Source organism: Mercurialis annua, linkage group LG8 (genome assembly GCF_937616625.2).
Source record: "Mercurialis annua linkage group LG8, ddMerAnnu1.2, whole genome shotgun sequence".
NCBI lineage: Eukaryota > Viridiplantae > Streptophyta > Magnoliopsida > Malpighiales > Euphorbiaceae > Mercurialis > Mercurialis annua.
Genome location: NC_065577.1, coordinates 27,694,450 through 27,715,628, shown reverse-complemented (window position 1 = coordinate 27,715,628; position 21,179 = coordinate 27,694,450). Strand labels below are relative to the sequence as shown.

The following is a 21,179-nucleotide window of genomic DNA, read 5'->3' as shown; positions in this document are numbered from 1 at the left end:
TGTTCGTAATAAAAAATGCTTGATTCATTACATTGTCAGTTTTCAACATCATTCAAATTCCCTATTCTAGATACTCACCAAATTTCCACATTTAACAAGTGCTACCTGAGTTGGTGTTTTGAATCTTGAAATGCAAGAAGGTGATGCAGTTATTGTTGTAATTTCACCGGTTGCTAATATCAACTCTGTATATCCATGTCCATTACCTCAAGCTGTCTCTGTTTTATTTATGGCCTAATAATATTGTGCATTGTTTGTTCATATCAAAATAAATATTCAAGAATAAACATTCAAACAAATATTAAAATCACTCAAAATTCTCAAATTGAAATAAAAATTTAATTCACTCGCGCAACCGACCTCAACCTAGTTGAAATCCTGACAGGGTGTGATTTCACTCGAGCTTGCCTTGGACCTTAATTCATCAGTATTTATGTCATGATCGAACTGGTTTCGTAAGGCCCCGAGCCCATCGCCATATACGCTCGGTCCCATTACATATTCAGGAATAGGAGCTCCGCCTTCAAGCATTTTTACTACCTCCGACATTGTAGGCCTAAGCGAGGGCGAAGGATTCGTGCACAGCAAAGCTATTTTCATCATTCTAACCGCTCCTTTCTTGTTGAAGTTGGAACCCAGTGTTTGGTCAACTAGCTCCACTAGGTCTCCTCTCTGTTGCACAACCAAAGCCTGCATAGAAAATAACCAACAAATATGTAAAAAAATGTTCAACTCTTTTCACATTTCATGTTTGTTGCATTCGGAAATGTTACCCAATCTAGGAGACAAACAAAATCTTCGTCGGGTCGATACTTCATGTTGCTTTTCCCAACTACAATTTCTAATGCAACAACGCCAAAGCTGTAAACATCTGCCTTGTACGTTAAGTGACCCCACAATGCATATTCGGGTGCCATATATCCTCTGCACAACAAAAATATAACCGAGTTACATTTTGCTTTACCATGTTATGATTAGTCGAAGGAACTATAGATTTACAAAATATATGTGTTCGCCTGGAAATATTCCGGACTTGAATCTTTGAATTTATAATCGGGATCGGTTTGAGGTTTGATACTTTAACGAACCTATGCAGATATTCACAGGGCTTGTTTGGTTAAAGACACTTAACCACGTGATCTAAAGATAATAATCTGGGAGTCACGGACTCAGGCGAGATTAATACCGAAAACTACTCCTAAATTAAAACAATCCGGAGATTGCGGGATAAAAAGCACTGGGCTTGGTTTTTGATTGATTGATTTGTTGATACAAAAATAATGAAGCTCTGAGCTATTTATAGCTCCTTATAACTAAGACTCCTAATTCAACTAGGACTAAAATTCTAAAAGATAAAATACTCCTAATGAGTTACAAATTCCTATAAAACAGAAAAAGCAATAAGTAAAAGACTTTTCGTTGGGCCCGAATCCCTTGTAAGCCCACATGAAGCTCCTATCTAATAATTATTTGGGCCGGTGTAAACAATGCCCCCAACAAGCTTGAAACATTTATTTTTGGGCTTGTTCCTCACTTACTCCTTCCTTCGACACTTCCAGGCCCATCCCTGAGGCCCAATTCGTTCGAAAAAATTTAAAGGGGTGCGCATCTATAAACCTTTCGGTACCCCCTTTAAGCCACGTCATCTCCAGCTGTTCTCCACGATGCCACGTTTTGGTCCCACGACCCTTCGGCTTCCTCTGATTTGGCCTTTTAACAAAAATACCATTTCATTTCATCACTTACCTACTCTCTCTGCATTTATCAAGCTTTCTCTCTCCTCAGCAACCTCGAGTAATTCACCAAGTCTCTTCTGGTAAGTTTTCGTCCTAACCTTTCTTATCTTTGATTCGCCCCTTTTGATCATTCGCCTAACCGAGATATTCTATTCTGCAGTTATAATGGCTGCTCCTAATGACACTATCGCCGCTCAAGTGACCGATAAGATGAACGAAATCCAAGCCGCTGCTCCAAACACCGATCTTCAGGTAATAGTGAAAATTAACAACGACAAAGAATGTGTCGGACCAATACTCGTTTCGCCCAGTCATCTCTGCGAAATTGCTACCCCTTTTCACGAAGAAGTCCTACCACGATTCTCACTCGCCCACCAGTCTTCCATTTGGGTGAACACAATGTTCAGAAACTGGCCTACAGAGCACAAGGGTTATCAAGAATGGGTAAACCGATTAAAACCTCACTTCGGCCAATTGTGGAAAGATGTTGGAATATACGACATGATCGGCCTCTGTAAAGCGAGCAGACCAATAGCGAAGCATTATATCATGGGGGCTTCCCTCTTCTGGTCGTCCGCTGTCAACTGCTTCTGTTTCAAGTTTGGTATGATGACCATCACTCTCCTGGACCTGGATGCCATCTTGAACATCCCTGTGATCGGCGAACGGATCTCGCCCAACTTGGACGCCGAAATCCCCGCTTTCAAGCTATCAAAGGCCCAACGGAGTTATGGTTCCTTCGTCAAACTTTTCATGGGCGAAGAACACTACAAACCAGACGCCAAAGAGCACATCGCCTTCCTGGCCTTCTTTGTGGCGAAGTTCGTACTCTGCACTTCATCTTTCAGAGTTACAACTGACTGCTTCACACTCGCCGCAGCTCTGGCCGAAGGACGAAAATGTAATTTGGGCGAGTTCATGCTGGCTCACTTGTATAGGAGTCTAAATGAGATCGCCCCTCATGCCGAAACACGAACTTTTCAGTGTCCCAGTGGTCCGCTGTGGGTCCTGCAACTATGGCTCGCCCTTTACTTTCTAGAACTCTTCGAAATCGGCCCTCACATTAAAGCCGATTTGTGCGGCTACCAACTGATCGCTGCCGGCACCCGTCTCCCACACGTTTTGGACGTTTTAGAAGTGTTCACCAACTCCGTTCGTACCTCAGAGCTCTTTTGCCCCATCCTAACTCTGAAGTATCCTCCCTCTTGGTTGTACCTCGGCTGGGATAGTGACGACACTGAAGAAGCTATGGCCGATCCTAAACGGAGACTTGGAGGTCAATATTGGGGTAGCTCTTTAAAGAGCAGGAACTTGATCGCCGGTCTGGAATATAACCGCAGCAGTATAGAGGCATACTGCCCTAACTATGTGGCTCGGCAATTCGGATATAACCAAGGAATTCCCTGTCCTTTATTGATCTCCGTCAATAATCGCGGGACCTACAGGCCTTCTTTAGAAAATTATGCTGACTTACAATTCATAACTCGCCTTAATAGAGCATACCTTCCCCCTATATCTGAAATCTCTCGCCCTTCCACCTCACCCAAGTGTACCCCTGAATTTGATAGCTGGTGGGCTTCAGTTGTAGAATCGTGCTTCGACCTCTCTCCAAAAGAAATCCTATCTCTTCATGATTTTTCTTTACCTCCTTTATCAAGAAACCCAACTCATGCCGATCTGTTTCTTTTGCAGGCACCGAAACGTCCCAAATATGAAGGTAACCTATTCCATCTTTTTGAAATTTCTAGGTTCGAACGTTTTTACAAATTTAAATACAACCCTTTAGATCGGCCAGGTATGAACCTTAGGATGCAACGTCATAGACGAATAGCTAGGACTAAGTTCAACGAAAAGATGAAAAAAGTTTGGAAAGATAAGTATGAAAAAACATATTCTTACGAATTCTTCTTAGCCCATATTCGCCCAAAGTTCAAATATAAGAGTCCACCAGTTCCTAAATGTAACATGTCCACCCCTAATCCAATTAAACTGCCTAAAAAACGAGTAAAAAAGTCTAAACCGATCATAAATAACGAAGGGGTCACTTATACTGGCATCAGATGTCCCTCTGATGTCGAGGCGATAAGTGAACTGGTCAAACATGGCTACACTAGAATACCAGGTAACAAAGATATCATTTCGTCTTTGAAACTTTCCTTTATTTCATACTAACTTGCTGTTTTCCAGTTGGCGTGCCGAAATGGGCGAAAGGGGACGTTTACGACACAGATGGCGAAGACCCGCCAGAAGCAAAGAAATCTCGGCGCAAGCGTCCGGCAAGTAAAAAACCATCTAAGAAGGAGCCCAAAGAACCCAAGGCTAAGAAAATGAGGGCTGAACTCTCCGGATCTCGCCTTTTCGATCCCGCTCCTTCTGATCCTGAAATAAATCGCCCTTCCAGGAGCGCTCATTCCTCTTCAAGGGGTGATACCCAAACGGGGGACGATCGTACTGGCGACGAAGGCATTTCCTTAACGGGGAATCGCTCTTCCCAAAAAACATCGTCAGAAGTTGCCCCGACGGTGTCGCAGATGCTTAACTTTTCTCCACTTCCTACTCTGCATTCGCCACTTGGTTCGGACCTGGTGAACCTCCCGGCTCGCCTTGCTGCCAAGACTAAGGTATCTTATTTTTGTTTATTATTGCCTTAACGATGCCCCTATCAGCTAATTTTTTATTGCGGCCGAACATGGCAGATACCAGATGATGTCTCGGCGAAGCCTGATGATCTGGCAGCAAAAGCGGCGGCCTTCCTCAACTCTGACAGTGAGGAAGAAGAGATGCCCGTACCAGAGGTAGAGCAACAGGCCGAAGTGGCCAGCGGTCCTTCTGAGGTGTGGGGCGATCATCTAGACGTCGTCGGCTCTTTGAAGGCCCAAGGTGTGGCCATCTTCAAATCTGTTGAAGACTTTGGTCGTCTTAAGAGAGCGGCGACTGCCCTGGCCGATGCCCCTCCAGAGATTTTGGACGAGAAAGCTCGTAGTGCCATGGTCCGACTGTCTGCATCGCTACCCGCATTTCAAAAGATTTATGATGAGGCGACGCAGATCCAGACGGATCATGACCAACTGATCCTTCAGGAGGCCGAAGCAAAGGAGAAGCTGGAAACGCTCAAGGCTTCCGTGAAAGCATCTGTTTCGACCCTGGCTGCTCGCAGGGACCACGCCAAGGAGTTAAATGACAAAATCTCAGCCCTGAAACTCGAGCTGGAGGCTGAAGAGAAAGGCATCGGCGAACTTGAAACTGCCATGGATAAAAGCCTTCTTGAGGGGGTCGGCGTGAAGAAGAACCGGAATGAGCTGAAACACAGCCTTGTCAAGATGAAGCCAAAGGTGGATGAAGCCCGGAAGTCTTTTAACACTGTTCGTAGTGAACTTGGCGATATTTTTAGCCATTTTTAGTTCTGTAGTCATTTTTAAGTTCAAAACAATGTCCGTATTTGTCATCTTTTGTAATACTTTGAATCGCACTATGTTTTGATCGGCCTGGGGCCGTATCTTATTAGTGAGCATTACTTTTCGTTAATGTTTATTCGGCCAGAGAGCCGAAATTTTTCGTTATTTACACCTTGCATTGCTTTCAGGTCTGATTATTTTTATATCATCGGTCCGTAATTGATCCGATACGAAATAATGCTCATTTATAAAAAAGATAAAGTACAACATGTTGAGAAAAAACGGAGAACCCGTTGAAAAAAACTCAACGAATGTGAAACGCCGAAAACGTTTAAGGGCATTAACAAACGATCGGCGTTATCTCATAATCGCCGTGTATTCCGTAACATTTCAGGATACTCGGCGGGAAAGTACCAACAGCATTACTCTTCGTCGGCTCCGAATAACCGACGGTCTACGCCCTCCCAACAGCTTGGAACGTACTTTTTCAGGAACTGACCGTTGATCGCCCTATCGTGTTCTTCCCCATCAACATCTGCCAACAGATAAGCACCGCCTGTTAACTTGTTGACCACGATAAAGGGACCTTCCCAGTTCGGGCTCCATTTGCCAAGCCGAGTGTCTTTGTGGCCGATAGGCAAGATTGCTTTCCATACTATATCGCCTATGGTAAAAGCTTTCCGTTTTACCCGCTTGTTGTAAGCTCTCTCGACCCTTCTTTTCTGTGCTTCTAAGTGGTCTAACGCCGTTAAACGTTCTTCGTCCAGGTCTAGAGAATCTATTACCATCTTGTCGAAGTAATCTTCTTTGGACAATTCGCATTGGTATCTGCGGCGAGTAGACGTGACGGTTAGCTCCATTGGCAACATCGCATCGTAACCATAGACCAGTCTAAAAGGCGAGGTTCCAGTAGCCGACTTCTGACTGGTTCTATTCGCCCAAACAGCTTCTGATAGAAACACATGCCATTGCCTTGGGTTTTCTTCAATCATCTTTTGAACTATGAGCTTGATGGCTTTGTTCGTGGCTTCGGCCTGTCCGTTGGCCTGGGCGTAGTACGGTGTTGAGTGTAACATCTTTATCTTCATTTGGGAAGCCCACCAACTTATATCGCTTCCTGTGAACATCGTCCCTTGATCTGTGGTTATAGACTCGGGCAAGCCATGTCGGTGGACGATGTATTCTTTGAAGAACTTGATCACCGCTTCTTGTGTCGGCGACTTCAAAGGTTTAGCCTCGACCCACTTGGTGAAGTAACAAGTGGCGATAATCACAAAAGTATGACCGTCAGACGAGCCGGGGTATACTTTCCCTATCAGGTCGACCGCCCATCCTCTGAATGGCCAAGGCTTGATGATGGAGTGCAGATCTTCGGCCGGGACGTGTTGTATTGGGCCGAATTTCTGACAGGCTTCGCATCCTTTGGCATATCTTATGCAATCTTGTTCCATTTTCGGCCAATAAAAGCCGTATTTATGGATGAGCCACCTCATTCTGGGGCCCGCCTGGTGGGCGCCTGCTATACCTTCGTGTACTTCGGCCATGGCAAGCATCGCCTCTTTCGGACCGATGCATCTGAATAGTAGCCCTTCAAAGCCCTTCTTATATAACTCGCCGGCTAAGACCACGTAATTAAGGGCTAAAGTCCTCAACCTCCTATTTGTGGCGTCTGGTTTTTCGAACCACTTCAGGAGCTCGTCCCTCCAATCTTGGGTGACGTCCAGCTGGTAAACCGAGAACTGTCTTTCGTCGATCGTGATGGCCCCGGTGTGGAGGTTCGGTGTTTCCCTCTCTATGGCGTCGAATTCTCGGTTTACCTTGTAACCGCTACCGTGCTGAGCTAGGTCGTTTGCAACGCCGTTGTCGGCCCTCTCTGTGTATTCTATTCTCGTGTCTTGGAATCCTTCGATCAGGTGTTTCGCCTTGTTGCAATACCTCACCAATAGCTCGGACTCGCATTTAAATTCTCCTGTTACTTGTTTAATGACTAGTAAAGAATCTCCTTTTACACTGATCGCCCGTGCCCCTAGCTCGGCCAAAATCTCAAAACCGAATATGAGGGCCTCATATTCTGCTTGATTGTTGGTGCATTCGAACTGGAGTCTGAATGATAGCTGGTAGGATGCCCCCAAGGGTGTGACGATGTGTACTCCCGCGCCTGCCCCCTGGCTTGTCCTGGATCCGTCGAACCACATTTCCCACACGGCGATGTCGAAGGACGTGATGTCTACTTGACCAGGTGTCTCTTCCTTGAGGGTAATACCAGGGTGATCGGCCAAGAAGTCTGCCAATACTTGTCCTTTTACTGCTCTTTGAGGAACGTACACCAATGTGAATTCGGACATTGCAATCGCCCATTTTCCAATCCGATTTCTCAGGTATGGCTTTGATAAGATATACTTAATGATGTCGGTCTGGGATAATACATACACTACGACCGGCAACATATAGTATCGCAGCTTGCAGCATGTGAAGTACAAGCATAGACACATTTTCTCTATGTCGGTATAGCGAATCTCTGTGTCCGTCAATCCTCGGCTTAAGTAGTAGACTGCTCTCTCGACCCCATCGTCCTCTTGGGCGAGCATACATCCTAGGGATTCGTGTGCAGCCGATAGGTATAGCAACAACGGCTTATTCGGCTTTGGAGGGGTCATTACCGGAGGTTTCGCCAAGTATCCTTTCAAATCGTCAAACACCCTCTGTTGCTCGTCCGTCCATATCCATTCATCGGTCTCTCTTCCCCTCAGCAAAACACTCCAGCTGCGAAGTCGGCCTGCTGTGTTTGCTATGAATCTTCTTAAAAAATTGATTTGACCGATGAGCCTCTGGAGCTGCTTCTTGGTTTTGGGTGGTTCAGCATTGATAATCGCCTTGGCTTTGTTCTTATCTATTTCTACTCCCCGCTGGTGAACCAAGAAACCCAAGAAGTTTCCAGCCGACACGCCGAACGCGCATTTTAGAGGATTCATTTTTAACCCATTACGTCGTATACGCTCGAAACCTTTCCGGAGATCGGCCAAATGAACTTCGCCGGTGTTTGATTTGATTACGACGTCGTCGATGTAGACCTCAAGGCATTCAAGGCCTCTGAACATCTTGTTCATCGCCCTCTGATATGTTGCCCCTGCGTTTTTCAAGCCAAAGGGCATCACGACCCACTCGTACGCCCCGATCGGCCCGGGGCATCTAAAAGCCGTTTTGGAGATGTCCTCTTTGCTGATTGGAACTTGGTTGTACCCAGAGTGAGCGTCGAGGAAACTGAGTATTGTGTGTCCGGCTGCCCTGTCAATCAGCATATCGGCCACCGGCATCGGGTATTCGTCCTTGGGCGTGGCCAGGTTTAGGTTTCGAAAATCAACGCATACTCGTAGCTTCCCGTTTTTCTTCATTACTGGTACGATGTTAGAGAGCCATTCGGTGTATTGGGCTTCCCGAATAAACTTGGCATCTTCCAGCCGCTTAATCTCATCTTGTATGAGAGTATCCACTTCCCTGGACATTCGCCGGGGAGGTTGCCGAAATGGCCGAAATCCGCTCTTTAATGGAAGCTTATGTTCGGCAATGTCAGGATCAAGGCCCGGCATTTCTTCGTACGACCAGGCAAAACAATCGCGGAACTCAATGAGTAAGGCGATCAGTTGCTCTCTGAATCCTTCGTCCAGTCCTGCGTTGATGTATATGGGTTTGGGCGATTCATCTGTCCCCAGATTGATTTCGAGGAGATCGTCCTGTACTTGGGCGGGATCATCTTCTAACTTCCCGGTTGCCAATCGTATGTCCCCGATCCGCAGCGATCCTGTTGGGTCCTGCTCCTGGTCCTCATAGATGCATTCGGCCGAATCAATATCATACAGCGAGGTTAACTGTCTAATCTTCTCCCTTAATTCTTTATGTCGTGCTATCATTTTGAATCTTTGAGGATGGTGGATCGGCCTTTGCCCCCGAGGGTCACTGATACCGGCCGATCCGAGTTAACAAGCAAGCGAGGAACGCTCGTTTCTCCTTTCGAACTAAGGGATTGTATGTTGCGCACCTCTTCATCGTACAAACGTGCTTCGAGTACGTTATGGTCCTCGCCGAAGGGGTTGGGGTCACCCTGTACAACTTCGGCTTCGCCGTCATCTCGCCATATGAAGAGCATCTGATGCATAGTTGAGGGTATACACATGTTGGAGTGTATCCAATCGCGGCCGAGCAAAATGTTGTAATTGCTCCGGGCGTTGACCACGAAAAACCCTTCTTCGGTTTCTACTCGCCCTACCTTAATTCTGAGGGTAATGTACCCCTCAGCCGGCGTCTCGCCCCCCGCGAAGTCAGTCATGTAAACGTCGGTCGGGTCAAGCTGATCCCGCGTTATGCCCAATTTTTTGAGCATTTTCGCCGGTAGTATGTTGACGCCAGCCCCGTTATCGATGAGGACTCTGTTAATCGACACCCCGTTTAGATCGGCCTTGATGTATAGCGGCCGAATATGTCTGGTCATCCTTGTTGGAGGTTTACTGAGGGATACTACCGCGGTATTATCGGCGCTATCTCCTTCTGGTACGATTACATCGCCTTCCAACGTTGCCTTCTGTCCTGGTTTACTTTTGTATGAGTTGGGAAGCGTAACCACTTTCACTCCGTATTCGTCCCTTACCACCGGGACCCAGGCTTTCAACATGCCTTTCTTGTGCGAAACGACGACCTCGCGGTCTCTGGGCAATCTTGCTTTAAGCTGGCCATCGTGGTGCGATACCAGTACGTCCTTGTAGGACGATCGGCCGTTGGAATTTTCATCATCCTTGTGAACTACTGCCGCAGCAGATACATCGGCCGCTTGTTTTTCGATCTTCGGTATCCATACCTTCCTTACCTTGGCATTTCGCCTATCAGGCGATTTGGTGTCCGCGTCGGCCTGGTTCCTTGCCCCCAGTCTCTCGGTTATTGGCCTACTCCCGTGCTGCTCCCTGGGAGCCGAATCTGCCCCGTGATTCGCCCGTGACTCCTGTCGCAGTCTTTGCATTCGCCTCTTCTGGGTTTTCGTCATACGAGGGGTCTCCTCCGTTGGCCGAAATATCCTCTTGAATACATTAGTGGCAGGCCTCCTTTGTGGCTCATGCCTCTGCCACTGTTCTGTGGGCGATTTTGGTTTAAAGGTTTTGGGATGCTTCCTCGTGTTATCGCTTCCCTTGACTTTAAAACACGTACTGCATGATGGGCACGTCATATCTGCAGTAGGCGAGTTATACCGCTTCCTCTTCTGTTGTTGAGGTTGCCTTTTTTCTCCTCGCCACTTAGAACCATCGGTCTCTACTCTCGGCTTGGGTCTTCTTGGATTCCACTTGCTCCGTATCTGCCCTTGCTCCAGGTAGCTATCAAAGTGAGGCCGAACTGTGTTAATAGACACGTATTTGGCATCGGCCTCTTTCTTTGTTGGGAACAAAAGTTTCCCTTCGTTAATCGCCTTCTGAACCACATTTCTGAAGTTTACGCAGTTGTTCGTACTGTGCCTCCAGGAATTATGGTACTTGCAGTAATCCTTTCCGACTAGCTCTTCCGACGGTGGAATCGTATGACCTTCGCTTAGGGCAATCTGCCCATCCTTCAACAGGGCATCGAATATGTCGTCGGCCTTAGTCAAGTCGAATGAATACTCTTTTTGTACCACCGCGGTCTTATTCCTTTTAACAAAGCCAGGCTTTCGCAAGGCCGAACATTCCAGGGGTTTCGTTCCTAAAAATTCGGTCATGTTGACTTCATCCTCGGAACCACTATCCTCGTTATCGGACACCAAGGCCACGTCAAGCTGGTCTTTGTAATAGGTCCCTTTAGATGCGCCTCTCCTCTGTTCTTTTTCCTGGAGGAGTCTTTCGTAGCTCGTCACCCTGTTCGTTAGCTCGAACAAGTCACGAAACCTGTGGCCCTCAAAGTGTTCCCTCATGGCGAAACTCATCCCTCTTACCACCATAGGTACGCAATCGGCCTCTGACATTTTAGTGGAGCACCTAGTCCTGAGATTTCTAAATCGGCCAATATACTTCTCTGCCGACTCACTCGGTAGCTGTGAGATTCGGGCGAGGTCAGCTAGGGTGACATCAGGTGGTGCTCTGTAAAACTCTTCATGGAAGAGGATTTCGAGATCCTTCCATGTGTCCACCGAATTGGGCGACAATCTAGAGTACCACGTGAACGCCATTTTCGTCAAAGAGCTGGCGAAAAGCCGGAGCTTCCAGAAATCGTGAGCGGCTGCTTCGCCGCATTGGGCTGAAAACCGGGCGACATGTTCAACCGTCGATTGGCCCTTCTCCTCGCCCGAAAACAAGCTGAACTCTGGCACTTTATACCCCCTTGGGAAAGGATATAACTTGTCGATCCAGTCTGGATACGGTTTCATGTACGATGGTCGAGGCATAGGTCGAAGGTCCACCCCGAGCCTTTCTAGCATGTCCACGAGTTGCCCTTGATTGTATATACTTGGATCGCCTCTCTCGGAGTACAATCGTTCGCCCGTGTTGGGCTCCTGGGTGTTGGCTCCAGTAGCTTCCCCTTGTGGTCTAGCCTCGCCTTGTGGGTTGGACGAGCTTGCTCCCGGATGATCGGCCCTTCCTGAGAACTCGGCCTCGTTCCTTGTTAAGAGCTTAACGGAACCATATGTATACCCCATCTTGTTGGGTTGTTGTTCGGCCGAACCACCTGGTTGACCAAAACGGCTCGGTGTCTGGTTCTGTTCGGCCCTTCTGTACCCTTGATCGGCCGCGGATTGCCCAGAGAATAATCGCCCTAGGTTCTCCATTGCCTTGTTGAGGCCATCTAAGTTCCCTTGGATCTGCCTCTGGACCGACGTTTGGTCGGCCATGATGTTCCTCATCACTTCGGACATCTGATGCATAGCACCGTCGAACATTTGCTTGTTCTCTTGCGCTATTTCGCCCCTCATGGCCGAGAAGTCGGCCTGTGATAAAGAAGGGCGAGAGGGAGGAAGCTGGCGTGAGTAGTCTATCATGTCATCGGTCGCGTCGTCGACCTTGTCCTTAGGTAGGTTCCCCTCGGCGTCCGTTGTATTCGGCGCCTTGCTTGATTGGTTCACCTGTTTGTCCTTGGCCATGGCTTCTGCTCTATCCGAATCTGATTCGTCTACTATGTCACCTTCCTTCCGTTGTTGTCGGCGTATAGACCGAGCGTGCCTGGAATCGTCTTTAAAGTCCGTTTTTGTGCTAACCATAAACTGTGTCCCCAGTGGAGTCGCCAAAAGATGTTCGCCTGGAAATATTCCGGACTCGAATCTTTGAATTTATAATCGGGATCGGTTTGAGGTTTGATACTTTAACGAACCTATGCAGATATTCACAGGGCTTGTTTGGTTAAAGACACTTAACCACGTGATCTAAAGATAATAATCTGGGAGTCACGGACTCAGGCGAGATTAATACCGAAAACTACTCCTAAATTAAAACAATCCGGAGATTGCGGGATAAAAAGCACTGGGCTTGGTTTTTGATTGATTGATTTGTTGATACAAAAATAATGAAGCTCTGAGCTATTTATAGCTCCTTATAACTAAGACTCCTAATTCAACTAGGACTAAAATTCTAAAAGATAAAATACTCCTAATGAGTTACAAATTCCTATAAAACAGAAAAAGCAATAAGTAAAAGACTTTTCGTTGGGCCCGAATCCCTTGTAAGCCCACATGAAGCTCCTATCCAATAATTATTTGGGCCGGTGTAAACAATATGAAAATGGAAAAGTTTGAAAAGAAACGATCACTCACATGGTTCCGGCAACTCTGGTGCTTATGTGAGTGTTGTCCTCTTCATCAAGCTTGGCCAAACCGAAATCGGAGATCTTAGGATTCAAATCCTTATCAAGCAGAATATTTGCAGCTTTAATGTCTCTATGAACAATTTTTATTGCAGATTCCTCATGGAGGAAAGCAAGACCTTTTGCTATGCCAATACAAATCCTTTCCCTCATTGGCCAGTCCAATTTCAACTTGTTTTCCTCCTCTGAAACCAACATTTACAAGTAACCGATTTAGTTTCTCGATCAAGTTGTATAGGTACGAAATTAGAGAAGTGAGCAGTATAAGCTTACCAAACAAATTAACTTCTAGGCTATTGTTTTCCATGTACTCGTAAACCAACAACAATTGATTCTTTTCAACACAACATCCATACAATCTAACAACATTTGGGTGCTGCAAAGCAGAAATCATGCCTACTTCATTCAAAAATTCTCGATTTCCCTGCTTTGACCTCGAAGAGAGTTGCTTTACGGCAACAATAGTGCCATCTGATAGAGTTCCCTGCAGCAAGAACAAAATGTAAACAGTGTAGTTCCAACTGACCCTTTACTTGCATAGAAAATAACAAAAAGAGAATAAAAATGGTACTCTCAGTTCTTTAGAAAAAATAAAATGGAACTATACCTTGTACACTGCTCCAAAACCACCTTGTCCAATCTTGTTTGCTGGATCAAAGTTGTTTGTGGCAGTTTGAATTTGTTTGAAGGTGAAAACACCAATTTGCGAGTCTAAACCCAGTAGTTCTGTTGAAGTAACAATGATAAGGATTCAATAGAAAAAACTTTAGGAAGTTGAGAAAGTCAATTTGCATTGAAATATCTAAACTTTGCATAGTAAAACACTAAACTTGCTCACTACTCAATTATTTTCCTGGCAATATAATCAAAAGAAACAGTAAACAAAATGGAGATGATGAATATACTTTACGTTGCTACTAATGCTTCTCGACGTGTTTTTTGAAGTTACCTGAAGGCGAAAATGAAATGGCAAAAAACTTACAGTTTTAACAGGTTATAGTGGTTTTTATTCATGCATTTTGTTTTGCCATAAAAAAAAAGAGGATTTGGAAGACTATTCAATTCTTGCTTTTAAAATAAGCAGATAATCAAGAAATATCATCTATTTTCAAGATAAATATATAAGGCAATTAAATGTCCTGAATTAATCTCTTCTCATGATATCTGATCGCAAATGAAGTTTCGCATTCATTCATTTAGATTACATTAGGTGGTACCTTGATCTTTTACATCCCTTTTGTGAGCTTTCCACCAAATAATGCACACGGTAATAAGAATGAGAAACACTGGCAAAACTACAGCTCCAGCCACAATCAATTTCTTCCAGATGCCTCTACCAGATTCAGGAGGTTTGAAGTCTACGGAAAATTAGAAAAAGACAAACGTCAGGTTGCATTGCAAGTAAGTCTACGTTAAACTTGTCATTCTACAATAACATTAATGCTCAAATAGAAGAGATTCTAACAACTTGCCAGATTCCACATCAATCGCAGATATGATAGGACCGTAGGTTCCTCTGCTAGGAACAGCGGTTGTTCCTTTCCCGGTCCATTGAAAACGAATCTCTATAGTTCCATCCTTCACCGATGCTTTAAAATCCTTGATGACCACCTTATCTACCCCTCGTGCTTCATTCACTATATTGAAATCTTTCAACACACGTTTCTCCTACAGCACGCAAATTCAATCAAACCGTCTTCTTTAAAAGATATAAACCACATAAAACAAAACTAGTTACCTGGATATAGACGTCAAAAATCCGTCTTCCAAGACTGTAGAATGAGCTATTATCCCTGATTATTATCTCTGCGAAATGAAGCTTCACAGTGTAATTCCCATTTCCTAAACAACGCACATAGTACGTAAGGGATAGAGGAGATGCACGTGCACTTGTGTACAACTGAGAATTGCTCATCCTAAGGGTGGATAAAGTTTTTGCTATATAGTCTTTATCGGATCTTTTTTTTCCCCAGAAATGTCCTGTGGTACTAATTTCCCAAGTCTCCTTGTTGTGAATATATTTTGCTGGACCTCCTGATTCTTCATCTGCATCATAGCTGATGCTTCCAATGACTGTTCCTCCTCCACCGCAATTTATATGCACCGAATACCTGTCTATAAATAGATTGCAACATTAATACTAGCATACATTATAAAACATAACATAAGCAGCTACATGAACAAAATTATGAAAAAAGCATGATTGTTTTCCTCAACAGGTCCGTTTGTCCTCACAGTTAATCAAAGCATGTATCATGTATTCTTATGCAAAGTATAACTACCTTTTGAACAAGCCAAGTTGTTTAGACACCCGATAGGTTTTCTGAAAAGAAGTGGTAGAAGAAAATTTTATCAGCTGATGTTATTGAAGATGAGAAGAAGCAAAGGAAACTAACTTTTAACATAACAGCTCAGTGAAGCGGCGACTTACGATTCATTCACTCCGGAAGTGCTTTTGAACAAATTTCTGACGGATCAAGCAAAAGGTAAGGTTCAAATGCAGAAACTAAAAATAAGATCTTCAAACTTAAGTGAAGGTAATTAAATGAGATTTTTTTGTTCTTACAGCGTATCTCGGCATGTAGGTGGCAATGAGCTTTCAGTAAAATCATTGTAGGAAAGGTCTATTTCACTGCACAAAAACATCAAACACCTTTCAACATGATGTAGTCCAAATGTTACTAGTTTTATTAATGCAAAATAGATAATAATTATGCGAACAAAGGATCACTTTACCCCCCGAACTTGGCACAAAGTATCAAAAACGTCCAAATTAGCAAAACAGGATCACTTTTACCCTGAACTTGTCAAATTTGGTACAAAAACACCCCTCCCCACTCTCACCTAAGAGAGTGAGAATCACTCTCTGGTTTTTGATAGTGGTTTTATTTTTCTAGATGGTTTTTAATGGCAAAAGGTTTCAAAAGATCCTAATTTTTATTAATTCATTTTAAATTAATACCTAAATATTAAAAAAAAACAAATGAATCTTTTTTATTTTAAAACTTTACAAATCGAATTGATATTAGTTAAAAATAAAGAGGACCATTTTATATATTTTACAAAAATAATTAAATTTTTTTAAATATATATTTTATTATTTTTAATAAAAAAATTAATTTTTTTTTTTAAGGAGCTGCTGCTCCGGTGAGGAGCAGCAGCTCCTCCTCGATGGGTTTGCCTCAGGCAAACCCATCATCCGTCATCTGGGTTCGTCGGAACCCAGATGAAAACTCATCTGGGTTCGCCTGAGGCGAACCCAGATGCGTTTTGCATCTGGGTTCGGCGAACCCAGATGCGTTTTGCATCTGGGTTCGCCGATCTGGCGAACCCAGATGAAAACTCATCTGGGTTCGCCGGCGAACCCAGATGAAAACTCATCTGGGTTCGCCGGCGAACCCAGATGAAAACTCATCTGGGTTCGCCGGCGAACCCAGATGCAAAACGCATCTGGGTTCGCCGGCGAACCCAGATGGCTAATGAAACAGACCCGCCGGTGGGTCTGTTCCACCGGCGGGTCTGTTTTTCTTCAACAGGTTGGCCGGAAATTTTTCCGGCCAACCTGTTAAAGAAAAGAAAAGAAAAATTCAAACTTTTTTGAAAAAGTTCAAAAAGATCCCTGAAAATTTAAATAGAATTAATTAGTTTTTAATTGTGATTAATTAGAGTTAATTATGATTTTATAAATCTCACTCTCCAATTAAGTGCCACGTCAGCATAAAGGGGGTTTTTGAACCGGTTTTGCCAAGTTCAGGGTAAAAGTGATCCGGTTTTCTCAATTTGGACGTTTTTGATACTTTGTGCCAAGTTCGGGGGGTAAAGTGATCCTTTGTTCATAATTATGCAACTGGCAACTACTTCATCATGTTCAGATAAAGCTGCAGTGCACAAGATCTTTAACCTCCTTTTGGTAAGAAGAAGAGGTAAAAAAAGAACTTGTTAGAGTTACATATTTCATCCGACAGTTATTTATCGGACTTTATCCCAAACCTAGCCATAACTTTCTGGAGCGGTTAAGTATTTTTACTTTTCACTTTTTACTCTTACTACAACAACATAAACGGAAACAATTTATCAGCCATTAGACATTCGATAGCTTGGGGGGATCTGATTCCAGAGAATGACTTGTACTTGAGTACTATTATGAGCATAGTTATCAAAAGCGCGCCTCAGGCGTGCCTAGGCGCTAGAAAAGCGCTAGGCGAGGGTGGTGCGCCTGGGTGCGCTTCGGGTGCGCTTAAGGCATGAAGTGCGCTTTTTCCAGGCAAGAGACATTGTTGGAAACCCTATTTTTTTGTATTTGTTAAAGTTTTGGGCTTTGGACTTTGAGCTTTTAAAAAATCAAATATAAATAAAACAATTAATGAAAACAGAAGCCTTACAAATATGAAAATATTGCACTTAAAAACTATTATGCTCAAGACTCCTCTATCTTGATCGATGATCTTGTTTTTTATCACATTAAAATAAGAATCAAGGTCATGGACAAAGAATCATGTCATCTGAGCAAGCTTTTATATATCTATAATAGGTATTTAACTTTTTTACGTATATGCGCCTAGATTCACTCGGGCGTGCGCTTTTTTTGCGCCTAGCGCCTCGGGCTATTTGAGGCCCTTTGCGCTTTAGGTGCGCCTAGCGCTTTAACAACTATGATTATGAGTTACTGGAACCACCAAGCCAATTGCTTGTCGGTTTACTGATTAAAAGAGCTAAGAAATGACAACAATGTAGGAACATCTCCATATTTTTTTAGCAGTTTAAGGTAAGAAGCATGGTGTAAGCGTTAGTAAAATGAGATGATTTAAAGAGGCGAGCCTTCCTGCAAAACAGAAATTCACTCACGGATAGGTTTGCAAGCTTAGATTTCTCGATGATGCATGATGCATAACAAAAGAACAAATGTATTGAAGAATCATAATAGTAGAATTTTTCCTAGGTTGAAACAGACAAAATGCAAGAACATACACACGAGTATCAGCATCCTTGAGCCAGTCCGGAATGGGTCCAAAGAGTAAGTTGCTTGTCAGGTACCTATTCACGAGGCAAATGAGTAAACAAGGAAAAGAAGAAAATCATAGTAGAAAAAAATTATGCTCTGCTTGTCTTTGAGATGCTAGAATACTTACAAATAGTCCAATCTTGCATGAGCAAGAACTTCAAGATCTGTTGAATTAATTTCCAACCTGTTGAAACTGAGATCTCTGCATGGCAAAAACACTTTTTAATCATGCTAGCTGAAAGCTTGAATTAAAATCTGTCCACGTGAAAATAATTAGTAAACTGGAATCGAAAGGGTGCAGAGCTCCATCTATCTCAAGACTCCAACTACCATGTCACGTGTGGAAGTAATGGAACTAATGAATTGTAAAGTAAGGATGCATTGGATTACAAAATTTTCAGATCCTGGATTGCATCTAGAGGTCCGATAAATCCAGATATATTACAGTTCCTCAACATCCTGCAACATAAATTTTGGTAGAAACTAAGTTACTTGTGTTGAGAAAATTCTGAAGTTGAAGCACCCACAAATGTTAATAATGACTTACAGCCTTTGAAGTTTTGTCAAGTTGTCTAATTTTGGAAATGTTGAACCTTCCCCATACAAGTCACTAATCCTTCTGCATGATTTAGACACTGACATTATTAACAGAATTGCAATTCTTTTCAAATTTTCAATAACATAAGTCTTCAAGAGTAGAGTAGTTAACTCACACTTCAGTTAAGTTGTTTAAAGCAAAGATTGTAGAAGGAATAGGCCCTTCAAAGCCACTAGCTTGAATCTCTCTGCTCCATGCCATTCAAAAATGATTCATCATTCATTATGCCCCTCCATGATAGGAACTAAATAGTAATTTATATTAGAAGATGGAGTATACAGTATCTGAAGATTCTTCCAGCTTTGAAAAAAACTGGGAATTTTTCCATTGAAGTTGTTGCTGCTAATCTTACTGCAAATGACCATCACAAAAATAAAATAAAACTTATGTAGCAGTAAAAGATATCTGTACACAGAAACTAAAAAATGTTATAAGGGCTTACAACTCTTTTAATTTGGTCAGTTTCGAGAGAGTAAGAGGCAAGTGTCCGGTAAGATTGTTGTTGGCGCTAAGAGTCCTTAAAAAAAACACAAGATCAATGTTAAATAAACATTTTTCAGGAGGTAATCAAATCCAGTTTACAAGCAGGGAAAGAGAAACTAACAAATTCTCCAAATTAACCAAGTGTCCAAGCTCATGGGGAACAAATCCATAAAAGAAATTGTTTTCAAGGCTCCTGAACAAATAATCAATTTCCATAAGATGGTCACATTGAAGACATTTTAAGATTGAAATTAAAGATAGGAAAGGAGAGAGCATGCAATACAAGTAAGTAAGAGAAGTCATTTCTCCCAAGTAACGTGGGATATTTCCGGTTAAGCGGTTCGCCAAAAGAGACCTGCAGTTGAGTGGATTAGATATCAGTGAGTGGTAAAAGTGAGTATTTGTATCTGGTTGAAAACTAAATACACATATTGTAGCTTGGAAGAAGCCCATTCAGCAGGCTGAGGAAGTTGCGAGTCAGATCGCTGCAAAGATGGAAAGATATTTCAATTGAAGTGGAGATATATGGTACAATTGTTGTTGTAATGGATGAAGCACTTACAGTTTTTGAAGATAAGGTAGCTTCACAATTGCTGGTGGAAGCACGCCAGCAAGATCTTGCCCTTTGAGAGATCTTGCAAGAAGGAAAAAACAACTAATATATCATTATTCAATCGCAAACTGAAGATATATTACCAAAGAGTTAAGCAAGTGTACATTTCCTGAACATGGCATATCAAAGTGTTATTGTACAATGACGTATCTGCAGGCTTCCAGCTTGAGCGATTGCTGCAGGGGTCAACACTGTCATTTTTTCTCAGCTGTCCAGCTATTTCACGGACTGCATAACAAAACTCATTTCACTCTCATATAAATTTGTTAAACTAGTCTCATAGAATGTTACCTTCATCCGCAGCAAGTGTAGCCTGTGGAACTGATATCCTGCAAATGAGCAGCACAAGCATAATAAGCATGCAAAAGTTGGTGCAAAATCCTCCCATCTTCTTCAATTAATCAGTATATACTCCTACAACTGTCACTTATATATAATGCATGGATGCATAATTAACAAAACCTCTGCTGCATTTTTATCAAAAACAAAACAAAAATGTACCTCTGCTGATTGAATGAAGAAGAAGAAGGCTGCATAGCCATTAAAGGAAACATTACCTCTCACGATGGTAGATTTTGGAGCAGGTACAAGATGAATGAATTACAAGGAGCAGGTACTCGAACAAGAAAGTTTAAGTTCCCTAGGCATGCCCACTGTACCTTGAAGATGGACATGAAGAGTTTAGTCATTTAAATTCAACACTCCCCATGCCCTATTCTATCATCTATTTTCATTCAAATCTCTCATTCATTTTAGATTACATATTTTTATAATTAATGTTTATTTTTTATATTTTGTTTTTGAATAAATTATTCTTGTAAAATTTATTTATTCATATTAGAAAATTTAGTTAAAAATTACAAAAATTAAAACAATATTTTAATCGTAATCTTCAACTACTTGCCTTCCCACAAACAATATATATAAATTACTATTTATTTTATATCTTTTTGCAATTTAATCACGAATTTTGTATATTTTTATCATTTATTTATGCCATATCATTTTATGATAATTACAAAACTAAATTTTTAAATTTATATTTTAAATATATAGAATTTATAAATATTAATCATTTTAATTTTTATTGGAATTGAATCAGTATTAATTTCACTTTTGAATTTTTATATAAATTTAGTCTAATTTATATTTAATTTTAAATGAATCAAATTACACAATTAAAAACAAATTAAATTAAAATTATGAAATGATATATATTCCATTTCTAATTATTTTATTTCAAAGTTTAAATTAGACATTTTATATGTTTGTTAAATTTGATTATAAATGGCATATATATGCTTATCTAATTACTAGTGTCGCTTTACGTGTTTCACACGTGGCTCGTAGTGTGACTCGTCAAATTATCAAATAAGATTTAAAATAATAGTTAATTTGAAATAGTTTATTTTATTAAAAACTTTAGATTGACTATTTTAATTGTTTAACTAATTTGCAAGAATGTAGAATCATTAAAAATATCTTGGAGATCTACGGCAAAGCCTCAGGGCAGGTAATCAATTATGATAAATCTGCTATCAGCTTT

The 21,179-nt window shown here is 42.3% G+C and overlaps 1 pseudogene; it reads right to left on the bottom strand.

Annotated features, from left to right (window-relative positions):
• Positions 1-202: 202 nt before the first annotated feature.
• On the bottom strand, positions 203-20,358 carry LOC126661256 (probable leucine-rich repeat receptor-like serine/threonine-protein kinase At3g14840; annotated as a pseudogene).
• Positions 20,359-21,179: the final 821 nt, after the last annotated feature.